This window comes from Punica granatum, chromosome 6, assembly GCF_007655135.1.
Source record: "Punica granatum isolate Tunisia-2019 chromosome 6, ASM765513v2, whole genome shotgun sequence".
Lineage (NCBI taxonomy): Eukaryota > Viridiplantae > Streptophyta > Magnoliopsida > Myrtales > Lythraceae > Punica > Punica granatum.
In genome coordinates this window covers 6,032,974-6,047,622 of record NC_045132.1, presented here as the reverse complement: position 1 = coordinate 6,047,622, position 14,649 = coordinate 6,032,974, and positions in this window count along the sequence as shown.

Sequence of the window (14,649 nt, the reverse complement as noted above, 5' to 3'; positions counted from 1 at the left end):
GACTTGTAATCTATAAATATGGGAAGAGCCTTGAAAGACAATTGATGTTTAGGTGAGTATCATTTATAATTCCCTCGAGAAGCTCTCCGGTTATTTCTCTTGAGGTCTCTACGGTTCATAGAGTAAGAGGTTGTGAGAACTAAGAGAATTGTAAAGCTCTTCTTGGGTTGAGTCTTGTAATGGGGGGGTTAGGAAACACAAATGTGATCTCTATTGTAATCTTCTGTTTTTGATCTAGTGGATAATCCTGCTCTGTCCGTGGATGTTTATCTCGCTTTGAGGGTTTTACCACATATATTAAGAATTGTTTATGTTTTGAATTTTCGTTATTCTAATATTGTTTGGACATCTTGCTGCAACACAAAAAAAAAACTTATACGGAAATACTATTTTTATATTATATCTCTTTTTTGTTTTCCAATTAATTAAATTGAAAAGTCGAAGTTCTCTCTTTGACTTTTTCCATTTTACTTTTTTGCGTGAAAGAACCATAGACCTTCCCACCAAATGTATATAAATTCAATAGTCAGATATAAAATATTATTATGCACCGAAAAGAATATAACATATACTATAATATGTGAGTATAAATATATTAATTTATATCATGTAGAGAAAATTACATCAATGGTACAAAAAGTTTCTCGATGTCTCACAATTGGTATAAAAACTTTTTTTCCCTTATCAGCAGGACAAAAAGTTTAAAAACTGTAACAATCAAGTACATTCCGTCAATTTCTACCAACGTGGCATCTACGTGGCACAAGGTTGCTGACGTGGACAAATTTAACCCGGATGACAAGTGGCGGGAAAAATCATGACGTGGCAGTGATACTGTTTAATTAATGTGACACTTTGGTACAAAAAGTTTTTGCATTGTAACTTGTTAGTACAAAATATTTTAGTTATGTAACTTATTAGTACAAAATGTTTTAGTAGTTTAACATGATAGTTCAAAACTGTAAGAGCAGTGTAACATATTGGCACATCGCAGTTAGACAAACTGTATTATTTTTGTAGGATTTTACAGAGAGTTTGAGTGAAAATATTGTGGCAAAGTAAAGCTTTGTCCATGTGCTTCATATGGACTATAAGTGGAATTGAAGAGGACGAGTTTGACAGACTCACTTCAAGTTATAGTGAAACACATGAACGAAACTTTACTTTGCCACAAACTTGAAGTGAGTCTATCAAACTCTTCCTCTTCAATTCCAGTTATAGTCCATATGAAGTACATGGACAGACCTTTACTTTGCCACAATATTTTCGCTCAAACTCTATGTAAAATCCTGCAAAAATAATACAGTTTGTCTAACTACGATGTGCCAATATGTTACACTGCCCTTACAGTTTTGTACTATCGTGTTGCACTGCTAAAACTGTTTGTACTAACATGTAACATCACTAAAACATTTTGTATTAACAAGTTACAATGCAAAAACTTTTTGTACCAAATTTTCACATTAATTAAACAGTACCACTGCCACGTCATGATTTTTCCCGCCACTTGTCATCCGAGTTGAATTTGTCCACGTCAGCAGTTTTGCGCCACATAGTTGCCACATTGGCAGAAATCGACGCCGTCAATGTAAATTGACGGAATGTACTTGATTGTTATAATTTTCAAACTTTTTGTACTGCTGGTGAGAAAAAAAAAATTTATACCAATCGTGAGACATTGCGAAACTTTTTGTACCAATAGTGCAATTTTTCTGTATTTTCAATTCATTTCGCTTTAGAAATATCCAAATATTCCCTTTCACGATAAATGTAGATTAGACCGTTTACAAACTTCCCCATTTGAGCTCTAGCATTCTTGGGCTCTCACCTTGGGGTCAAAATAATTTTCGCCCATTCGGTCTTGTAAGCATCCGTTCCAATACCATCTGTAACTCAACGGATCCATCTCCGGGTTCATAAATTCTTTTACCGGTGAAACCATGATGAGTTGTCTAGTGACTAATCACGAGAAGCTTCCGATTATTCGAATAGATAAGCGTGGGCTCATCCAAAAAAAATTGCTCAGATGGAAGTTCAGTTTGCCGTTGAGTCATATTTTCATAACTTTATAGATATGTGCCCTAGATCTTCTCATCAGATAATTCATGAGCTAGGGGTTGAGAAGGAAATAATGATATACATTTGTAATACAATTCTTATAGGAAAATTAATTAACTTTTGGCAGGCAAATTTGACAGGAGTCACACGTATATGTATGTATATAACGTATGTGTCCCGCAAGATCTGAATTTTACAAAGCTTGCATGGTCCAGCCCACACCTTTATCAGATCAGCAGTACTGACTGACCTACGCACAATGTTATAAATTCCCTCAAATCCAGGGCAACTCTGGAAAAAGAAACTGGGGAGAAAGTGGCAGTTCAAGTTGTTTCGATGCGCTTTTAAGTTGTAACCTATCGTAATGTTTTCTTCCATTGGATAGAATCTCGGGATAGTGCTCGGTTCCGCGTGCAGGAACCTTGGACAATATCGATATACATTCCTCGATTTGGTTGCATACTTGTGATTTGGATTCATCCAAAGTATATAGACACTCGAATTGATCTGGATGACATCTACTGAACGACCCTCCAGTACCAATGGCCATTGCAGATAGCGAAAGAGCAAACAGCTAGTTGTCCTAGCAAATAATTCGACGAGGAATAATATTTATAATCTATGTGTTAAATTGAGGACATGAGAAAACCGTTTTAAAAGAAAGTCGGAGATTCTTAATAAATTAATAAAAAGGTCGGAGATCTCATGTCGGAGATCTATATAATATCTAAGAGTGTGTTTGGATTGAGAGTTGAGTTGAGTTGAGTTTTGGTTTTAATTGGTTTGTAATGATTGTATTGTTGAATTATGAGAAAAAGTGTGAAAAAGTAATAAATAATTGAGAGAAAATAATAATTAAGTAATGATTGTGTTGTTGAATTGTGAAAAAGTAATGAATAGTTGAGAGAATTTAATATAAAAAATTGAATTGAATGGTTAAAAATATTTAAAAAATAAAAAAAAGTAATGATTGTGATTTTGAATTAAAGATAAGTGGAGTTGAGTTGAGTTGAGTTGAGTTGAATATTATTCCGAAAACAAACACACCCTTATTTATCCCAGATAAGTTGGAGATCTCATTATGATATACCCATTTAATAAAGTCATTGCAATAATCTCCAATAACGTCAAATTCAAAACCCCAGTTAAGTCATACACATGCAGTTGAAATTATTACATAATAACTCGCTAACAAACATTTTTGGCTTCTCTCCTCTTGTTTAGGTCATTAGGACAACCATCGTAGACTCGAAGAGCGATCAAGTGGTTGATCTTCGAGGACTCATCGAATAGTTTTTAGTTCTTTTGGTGATTCGAGTAATGCATATAACTAGCCCCATTCGGGACAGCCCTCGACCCAACTCTTGCCAAGCTTGTGAAATATATTTGAGCTCCAACTAGCTGGACACATCTTGAATGATGATGATGGCAAGAACCCATTTAACTCGGCTCCAGGAGGCCACTAGAAGAGAGCCAGAGCTTGGCCTTAATTTGTTCGTTATTTTGGTCTTCATTTTTTAATCCCATCGTAGTCCAAATTATGCACATAAATGGTCTTTTAATAATTTTTCACCTTATACTCTTATCATGTAATTTTTACATGTTATGAATGAATCCTCAAGGTTCACAAGCAAAAAAGAAAAAATAATTTTTTTAATATACTCAATTTTTTCGGTTACAAATGAAGCATATAGACTTAATACGATAAAATCAAAATCCTAAAAACTAATGAGGGGACATGTATAGTTGCACTGCAAGAATCGAATTTGAAATATCTTAATTACCAAATGAGAACGTGCGTCACACTCTATTTGATATTCTCAACCACAATTTCTCAAGGACTAAAGAAATATACGTATTTCCTTTTGAAAAGTGAAAACAATCAATTCCATTTCGTGGGTTTATTCTATATCACTCGATCATTATCAATCCCCATTTGAACGTTGGCTTGATTTTTACTATGAAATATTATTCAAGTAATGTTATATTTAAACTGAAAGCTTACATTATAGTGATCAGTAAATTTTTAGATTAGGCTGAATAATTTACGCTATATTTTTTTTTTTGAAAAATATTGAATCTAAAATCCATTCCTTAGTAGCGCCAACATACCACCTCCCGACAGTATCCCGAGTCTACACTTAGACTTGGTCTTTGTTGGCCGATCGTGGATGTGACTAGGACTTTCTACCATTGTAATCCTACTTAGAGGATAACTACATCCCAGATCACCCATACACGTACACAGTGATCTGGACTATTTGAACGGCTTATATCTAGCTTACCATGGAAGAGTCTAGCGAAATATCTGCATCGAAATTGTCACATGCCCTAATACATTAAAAGGTTCTTCCTGCCTAGTGTAGGTTAGGACAAAATTTGAAACAGTAGTTCCCAATGAGATGCCTAATGGACACGGCTAGTAAAGAAAAAAAATGCCTTTCCATAAACCATAAGTTACAAAACTCCAACGTTCAATCTTGTCAGAATTTAAGAAAGAGAAAATGCATTATCGTGAGAATATTATCATTTAGTGTACTAACTTAACTCAAATATAAATTAATCGAAATTAATTATACTTTTAGATATAGGTGTTGCAGATTAAAAAAAAAGGTGTTTTTTATACATTAGGAGATGGCAAGGTACTATCAAGTCCAACGCGAGGGCCAGTTGGAGTATCACTTGTCATGAGGAAGAAGGAAGACACCCACCTCGACACTCCCTGCGTTGGACGGGGGCACTCGCCCCCAGGCGAGTGCTTGGCCAATGAGAGAAGGCCGTGTGGCCTGCTCCAGGGCCCTTGCGGCTTGCCCTCTTACTTTTTTATAATAAAAAAAAAGAATAGAAAGAGAAAGAGGAAAATAAAGTGTGTGAACCCAATGAATACTCAAGTGGTTGCCTTCCTATTAGAGTGATTTTTTTGGGTGAGTGTTTCTATGGGTGGATTTCTTACTTTTTGATATGGCGACGATGTGATACTTGGTGGAGCTCTTTTGGCACCAAATTGAGGCATTTCCATTGGACTTGCTCTTATTCTCGATCTAAATCTCAAAATATTTATGTTGTGTTTGGTTATAGAGTTGAGTAGAGTTGAATTTTGATTTTAATTGATTTGTAATGATTGTGTTGTTGAATTGTGAGAAAAAGTATGAAAAAGTAATGAGAGAATTTGGTATTAAAAATTGAATTAAATGATTAAAAAAATTGAAGAAAAATAGAAAAGTAATAATTGTGTTGTTGAATTAAAGATAAGTGGAGTTAAATGAATTAGAGTTAAAAAGAATTGTAAAACCAAATGGACAATTGTATTTTCTCTATTAGGCTGATTAGGTTTATCATATAATAAGTATAAATAAAAGTATTACATATAATATAATCCTTTACACTAATATGGTTTTAAATTATATAGATATGTATCCAATGATCATTCTCATGATATGTTGTCATTAATTATGGTCATTTCTTCAATAATAACAAAAGAACATTAATATTAAGATATTATATTTTTGCAGGGGTTTGTCCCTATGATAGTATGATGTAAAACTTCAAATTTTGCAAACAAAGGCTTGGAGCTGACAGTGCTGATGGATCGAATGTAATTTTGTGTCTAGGAGGAAGGGAAATGAATGATGAGGGGAAGATTAGGTCCCAATAATAATATTATGTAAATATTTTTTAAAAAAATTTCTCTTTTATTAATTATTATTATTATTATTATTATTATTATTTATTTATTATTTATGAAAATGTGTCAGTAAGTACTCGTATTCTCGAGCCCAGTGTTGCTTGTTTCCGACCGGGTTGACTCTGCCCTTCCTTTCCTTCCATGCCAGCTTTACAATTAATAAAGTATATTCTTTTTCTTTGCGTGTTCCTTCTTATTTTTTCTTTTAGTAGGCTTTTCTCTTTTTAAGAGCTTAATTTATTAAGTTTTCCTGTCTCTTAATCCCATCCCATCCCTTGCCTCAGACACCCAAAAAAAAAGGAAACACTGAGGCAGGTGCCAGCTGGGATTTTGATGAGTTACACGTATTAATTCGCATGGGATAGAGACATCAAAATGATAAGAGTATGAACTACTTTTAGTAGTGGTTTGAATGAGAGATTCTGCTGGATTATAAAAGATGAGTTAAGGAAGGTTTAAGAAAAGTTTCGACACAAATATGTATAGTGCTGATCAAGTCTAAAGTGGATAATATCAATTGAACAGAACTTTTATGTCGTAAATCTTGGTTCCATGTTCTCGTCAAATCTAACGTGAAACAAGAGACTATTCATACAGTTGCCATACAGATCATGTCATATATACAACTTAGTACTGTTGTGGCTTTTAATCTTATGACAGGGTAAATTCTGATAGGTGGCATTCCCATACGATTTTATTAGAAGATAATAGCAGCTAGCCTTCCCGAATTATTTATTTATTTTTTCCAAGTTATAAGAGATGTCCATTACCTAGTACAACTAATAAAAGGCATCGGTAATCCCACAAAATATCGGATCTGAAATCTCTTAATTTCTAGGCGAAGTTGTGCACCATTGTGCTATATTCTCTTTTTGACGTTCCCCGTATTATTAGCTTACAACCTTAGTATATATGTGCCATTTTTTTTAATCATCGCGTTCTTTGTAATTACATGCCAATTGAGAGCTCTATCATTTGATTGGCGAGGGTTCCGCATAACCTAATTTTCTTACAACGAGAAGGTACATTGATAAATATAATTGTCATGGATAAAAAAGGATGCAGTTGTTATGTAAGAAAATATCTCAAACTAATAGCCAGACGCAAAGGAGGAGATAAAGTATAGAGTTCCGAGTTATGCCCTATTTCTCACTTCGCTCGGATTAAGATACATCTCTTATAAGTTCATGTATTCATATGGTAAAGCTATCTAGCCTTTTGGCATTAATTGTCCTATTGATAAAATGATTACAAAAGTTGAGATTGGAGTCTAAAACACAAGATGGTAATCGAAGAACCTCAAATGCAATTTAAATTTACGATTTAAGGCTCCGCTTCCTATGTACATGTACAAGTCCTTTTCTTTGCACTCCTTGGGGTGAAAGCTATTCAAATCCTTTTGGATGTATAGTTAAAATCGGTTGGACAACATGCATAGTGTAACAGTACAGTATTCATAGTTGTCGTTGTCGTCGTTTTTTCCCCCCTTTTGGGCTCAGACAGTATAGGTTATATTATTTTTTGGGTGAAAGTATCGGTCTTTTTTTTTTCCCCTTACATGTATTGGTCATATTTTTTTGGGTGAATACTATAGGTCATATTTTAATTATGTGTCTTCTAACCCTAACTAATTAATTCCAAAAATATACTTGTATGCTTTGCACAATGTTAACCAGTGCTTACATGAAGGAAGGAGAGAGAGAGAGAGATATTGTCAGTGTAGTTTAAGCTTTATAATTAATAATTGGCTAGCTAGAGACCCGACAACGTAAAGCCAGCTAAATCGAAGACATATGGCACAATTCAGCGACCCTATATATGGGGCGAGTCTTAGGATGAACCGGATCAAAATATTACCCGGCGGTAAGTCACATTAATTACTATATTAATGGTTATGTTCTGCAATAATTAAGAAGATAAGACCACCACATGCCGTTTTACTTTACATTTTTTTTTAAAATTCTATAGAATCAAACGTTTCTACCACAATGGCAATTACATATATCTATTGTATTTACTTTCCTCAACTCTAAGCCTGTGATGGGGATCTAATTCTTTTTTTTTTTTTCATATTTAAACTCTTCGATCCCTTATTTATATATATATATATATATATATATATTATAGGGAATGAATGATAGATCATTTTTTTTTTTGGATGGATGAACAATACATCAATAAACTAGCCAAATTGGATGCATTAGCTCCATGAAGCAAAAAAATTTGGAGTTTATGCAAATCCCAAAGATAACTAACTGATCGTCTCCTCTCTCTCTCTCTCTCTCTCTCTCTCTCTCTCTTCTCCGAGCATTTGCTCTCAATGAAGAATGGCTGTGAGTTGTCTGTCCCAAGAGAGAGTACATGTTAATATCAACTAACCATATATAGAAATTTCGCAGGCTCTGCCATAGGAGAGGTTGTCCCCTCTGAATCCCCTTTCCTTAGGGATCTGTCCCTCTTTCTTAATGAATGAAAGGCATCCCTCCAGCCTTTCTATCTATATATGATGCAAGGAAAAAAAAATGAAAAGCCCCGTTACAAGACAAAAATCACAGATCGATGGAATGAACCGGAATGAAACAAAACTATTATTATATAAAATACATATAAAATGGAACCTTATGGAGCAAATTGTCACCAGAGGAATGCTAATAGTTCTAGAACAGAAAGTTAGATTATGGAAAAAGTATAAGGGAAATAAGTTAATGTAAGAGAGTAGGAAGACACCACAAATTGGGATAATTCAAGCACAAATTGAATGATGTCACTATTATATATAATAAGAAGAGAATTCTCCTCTATAAAATGAAAATATGTAGGAATTAAATCTCATGAAAGGTTAATACTTAACATGGCTATAACATATCTGGCGGTCGAGGAACCCTTGATTCGTAGCAGGTTTCAGATTTTACTTGACAACTGAGTAAATTATCACTTAACTCGTGTATTTTGTGTCGCCCCAAATGCTTTCTTCCTCGATTATCCAATTCTGTTTTCTTTTTTCTTATATGATGATATGTACCTAAAAGTTTTCCTCACTCACTTTATCAAGTTGTAGTTATTTAACTCACACAAAGATTCATGGAAATCTGATAGTTGAAATTTGAAATCCAGTACAATTTGTTTGGAATTGCTTTTGTGAAAGGATGGAGAAGTGAAAGACAGAAGTCAGTGTCAGGCAATTAATTGTGAGGGGCAATCGGTGAAAATGAAGAGAAGGTGATGTGGGAGAATTGAAGCAAAAGTACATTTGAGCAAAAGATATTGTTGCCCCCCAAGCAAGATTCCAAACTAACCTTTACAAATTCGATTTTTTTTTTCATTTTTCAAAATTTTTTAGATAATATTTATTATGTTCTTGTCTATCCTGTTTGTTATATGGGAGAGAGGACAGTTGAGAAGCATTATTGAGGCGTTTGGTTTCAGAGTTAAAATAACTTTGATTTTGATTGTGGAAAAAGACAAATGTTGTATAGTGTGTTGAGTTAAAGTTAAAGTTGACTTGGGAAATATGTATTTTTGTTGTGTAGTGGGTTGAGTTAAAGTTAAAGTTAAAGTTTTTGTGATTGTAACCCTGAAAACAAACGGGCCTATATATATGTCTCAAGACTCTCAAGTCCCAACCATAAATGTTCTCTTGGAGTTAAGACTTAAATAATTGTCACCTATTGATTACCCTCTTTTAATTAAAGTGGACTTTATTTATCAACGATAAGGTGGACTTTATATAGGTGAATTGGTTGTGATTGATTTGTTTTAGATATGACCTTTTTCAATATAATCAACCGTGGAGATGATATACATGTTTGACGATTGCTAACTTCGTGACCATTGAAATAATTTCAACGAAAATAATGTGGCTCTTATCATTGAAAGAATGTAAATAGAAATTGAGGTAACCCCTTAATGGAAAAAAGCGCATATATATCATAACGAACATGCAAAACGGATTATGAAGTGATCTTGTTCCCTTGATCATGGCCCTCATTGAATGTTTTTGATAGGCATGGAAGGACTTCACAAAGAATCAATTAAAGGATCGTGGCCGTAAGCTATATGAGGCTTCTATACTGGGAAATGTAGGTCCGTATCCGAGCTTAATTCCTTCCCTAATGTGGCTCCATATCAAGATCTTTGATGCATCCATTCTTCAATGACTCTATTAGGCCCTCCAGCATTGCCTAAGGACAAGTTCAATCGTGTTGTCATGGCATCTGATCGATGTGATGCCAAGTCGATGAAGATAGAGCTAGCTAGTTTGGGATATGGGAAAATTGAATGGAAGGGGCTGAGATTGACCCATGAATTGTTTTTTTTTCTTTTTCGTTTTTTTGGAAGGAAAACGAAAGGATATATGTAATCTGCTTAGAGAATACTAAAGATTGAGGTGGCGCTGGCTCTATCAATTAGTCCCTTGGTCCATCCATGAGCTTAGGAAGTGTGAGACTACATAAAGGCTCAAAGCCATTTATTCCCTTTTGGCGACACTTATTATGATGAGGAGGCCAAGCAATTAATAATGGCATGCCGCATGCAGAGGCTCACATTTTCAGTCACAGTACGATGTAACAATACAGATATCGCTGTATTTATATCTTGCAATTTATAAATTATCTTGTCCACTGTATTACTGAAAACTACACCGAGGACCGTTGGAGGTTAACTCGAGGACGGGCTATTCCTGCCCTTATGGTCTTGAACATGAATCTCATCAATAAGTTGTGAGAAACCGTCATTCCGATGAGCACACTAAATCTGATGACATAGATCAATCGCTGCACGAGATAATATCCAAATATACAATGTTTATATCTAAGTAACCCTCAGCACCGGTTATGCAAAAATATTTCGAAGAGGATAGCATTAGAAGGGATGGATCGAAGAGGAGTTAACAATGCAAGCTCTCCTGATTGCCGATCTTAAAGAAATTTACTCTTACGAGAAGATACCTCATATTTGTTTATGATGATATCTGCTCCAGAAGATGTTGAATTCAAGAAATTTAGACCGAGAAGAAAGAAAAATAAATACCGGGATATATGTGGTAAAATCCTCGGAGTGAGGAAAACATCTATGGACAAAACATGAGATTCCACTGGATCGATAAACCGGATATTACAACATCGAGATCACATTCGTGTTTTTCAGCCCCCGTTACAAGACTCAACCCGAGAATAACCTCACAATCTTCTCAACTCGCACCACTCTCTCACTCTACGCGCCTTAGAGACTCCAAGAGAATAAACTCGAGAGCTACCAAGAAGATTATCTGTGATTTCCGCACAACGTGTTGTCTTGATACAAGACTCTATCTCATTTAAATAGATACAATACATTTCTAATATCTCAAAGATATTCTAATATAATCTTGTGATATTTTCCCTTTAAAATATTCTAAAAATAATCTAGAATTATCTCTAATATAATTTTCCTATTTAAATATATAAGATGTATAATGAAATCCTTACAAAATAGGAAATATAATGTCTGGATAATTTGAGATCTCGTCCCTTCCTTTTTCGTCCGATCTCGTGACCGGTCTTCGGGTGTTCGGATTATCCGTTGAATACGAGACATGCTTAACAAATCTCCATCTTTGTTCATATTTCGCCAAGTCCACATCGATCTAGAGTCAACTTGCTTTGTTACAACCCTTCATAAGCTCTACCTCATTATGTACGAGACACACTCAATAATATTACAAATTTATCTCATTATTCGTCACCTCAAAGATCCCATCATTTCTTACTCAAGACCTCGGGTCCATCCCTAATCACAGGACTCATAGAGGATATAACAAGACTTCATCACTCAGTATATATATCGTCCACTCGAATATGAATGAGAGCACTGACCATCTATTACCTTGAAGTATTTTCACATTCAATGGGACTGTTGGACCCACCAAGATTTTCATTTTCACCATTGTCAATGAAATAATTTTTTATTTGATTATATGTTTCGTTGTATTTTATTTTTAAGGGCCCGAGGGAGGTTTCTCCTCTTGGGGTGGAGTCCCATTTGACCCTCGGGTTTAGCATTCCTCCTGCGCGGAAAGGTGTGCAAATATATGTTGCATGGAGAGCAAATATACCCAAATTCATTTTTCTTGAGTTTTGAGCAGTTGTCCTTCCCATTCCTTTTCGCTTTGTCCATTAATTTTCACGTCACATCAGTTACTTATTTCCCCCTTTTTTTCTCAGATTGTATATAAACTATTATAATATAAAATTTTTTGACTCAATTCAAATCAAATAGAAATAAAATTGAAAAATTCGAAAAGGTACATCCGATAAATTCAGCAGTAAAAGGTCGTCAGAAGTTTTGCATTCTGTTGTCAATTATCTGTTCCCCAGGATGGGAAAATTGATTTAATTAGATTCATCAAATCCATTCAGATTATATACAAATATAATAAGCACATAAATATTCTCTTTTCTTCAACCACGAGTTCAGATTAGTTGGCAATTGCGCTTTATGTGAGTGGTATCTACGAGTATAAAACACATTATACTACAAGCAACTCATGATCAAGAGTAAGTCTATCCCTTAGTTTTAGACTTGGTTTGGAAGTACTATTATTGATGAAAATGTATTAAAATAAAATTAATAAAAATAAGTATTGATTTTAAAATAAGTTAAAGTGTTTGAAGAAAATTAATTTAAAACTGTTAAAAGTAAAAAAGATAATTATTAATACTTAGAATATAATAAGTAGAAATAAAGTTCATAAGCACCTAGTAACTTGCGTGTGAAAATTATGTTTACAATCGTAATTTCGACTCAAATTGTGATTTCAAAAACTCCAATCAAATACTAAATCTGTTTAAAATTATGATGAAAAGTGATTATAAAACCTCCTACTGCACTTCTAAACAAACTCTTAATCAAATAAACCGTTGTCTCATCAAAGAAAAACACTTTTTTTTTTGGGCTTGGCAACTTTCACACGATTCATTTGTTCCCAATTGATGTTTGTTTATAATTTCAACTGCCAATAAAGATTACAGATCGACGATTGAAAAGCAAAAGAAGAGAATTTATTCTTGATTGTTTTTCCAAAGTCATAATAATGGGGTAACTGATCTCTTGTTCTCTTAAAGATATCGGGTTCGAGTCTTATAAATAAAGAAAATTCTTATTAAGTGAGAGAGTTTTACGTTTTAATAGACTGACCATGATTGACTTCGATAGTTGCAACGCCCGTTAAATTCCAAATACCAGGATACACAAAAAAATAAAATAAAATTATGAGATACTTATCTCTCTTGTTTCAGGTAAAAGAATTTCCGAGTAGGGACTGCATTTTTACTGAAAACGTTATGAGATGTTTGATTCATTTTTTCTTTAATAATTAAAATATGATTCATCTTATATTCATGGGATTCTACTTTGTGCTTGATCTAATTCGTCCCCTCATGTTAGGGCGAGAGTTGTTTCCGTATAGGGGCTAATGAAGCCCTTGTTTGTTGTTGAGAGTTTAGATTCTAAATGAAAAAGCTAAGAGAATTCAGATATTGGATGTCATAACTTATTAGTTAGAGTTTTTGAGATGGAGATAAGTTTAATCGCATATAGGTCTAGTTAAAATTTTACATTTATCTTATTTTATGGATGGAGGGCTTCCAGAAAATGGAGGGAGGATCATTTGAAAGGAGAGTTTAGTTTATACGAAATTTACTCTCGCTTGATGTAAAAAGAATATTGATCAATATGAGTGGATTCAACTGGTTCGGCGTATTTTCTCCTTGTGGAAGGTCTTGAGTTCGGGTCTACTGTTAATGAATAAAATTCATGATTGGAAGAGTTTTACCTATAGTGGGCCTAACAGGCTAAAACTCGAATAAGTTGAGCACATCGATCTTCGAATACTAGATGATGCACATAAAGGAAAAAAAAAAACTCCTGTTACTTTCTAAGATTGAAAAAAAAAAAAAAAACATATGCAGCATTGCCGCCGCTGGGCTTGGCCCTCCATTGAGCTAGCCTCAATTGGGAGGCCATATATCAGTCTCGGGAAATTTGATTTCACCAATTTTAAACGAATAGCATGAGGTCAAGATGTGACTCGCGATCATGCCTAGCCTAGGGTTTACTGAACATTCAATTGCCGCGCCGCACAAGCCACAAGCCACGGATGGCTGGACTTAATGGTCGTGACAGTAACTTAGCCCCCATGCTAGAGTGTGCATGTTTCTCGTTTTCTTTAAAAATTTTAATTTTGAAATATTCTTCTCTTTAAAGTTCTTGTAAATAATATCTTTTTTATGAGATAGCATCTAATCTAAAGATTTTATCCAGTGATAATGATAATTTACCGTGACAATCTGGTACTTCATGATAATGGTGTGGCACTTCTATTCAAATGTGCAGTACTTCGATTATAGGGATCAATAAAATGACAAAATTTCAAAATATTATAGGCGTTTGAATATAAGTATCACCCCCTTTTGACATGAAGTACTGCATAATCATGGTCACACAATTAGTACCACAAAAAGTCCCGACCTTCTATTATCGTGGCACCATTTTAGCTAAAAAAAATTGTCATACCGGGAAAAATATTTGGAGAGTGAGTATCTTATTTAAATGATATATTTTACCCCATTTAAACAAATGATACGTTTTCAGTGAAATTTGCTCGGAAAAAGAAGATGCTAATGGAGTTAGGTTTTTCTCTTTTTGTATTTTAAAAACAAACCCGCTCGATCGGATCAAAGAAGAAAAGACGTTCGAATTCGATTCACCTAGCACCCAGAATTTGGAGTTACGTGATAAGATGCAAGGCGACATATGAATAGTAGGGAACTGAAACGCAGTTAACAGTCATCAGAACATATTAAAAACTGTTCCTACACATCATCTATAGTAATACTAGGTCATGAGAAATTATCACTGATTGAGGT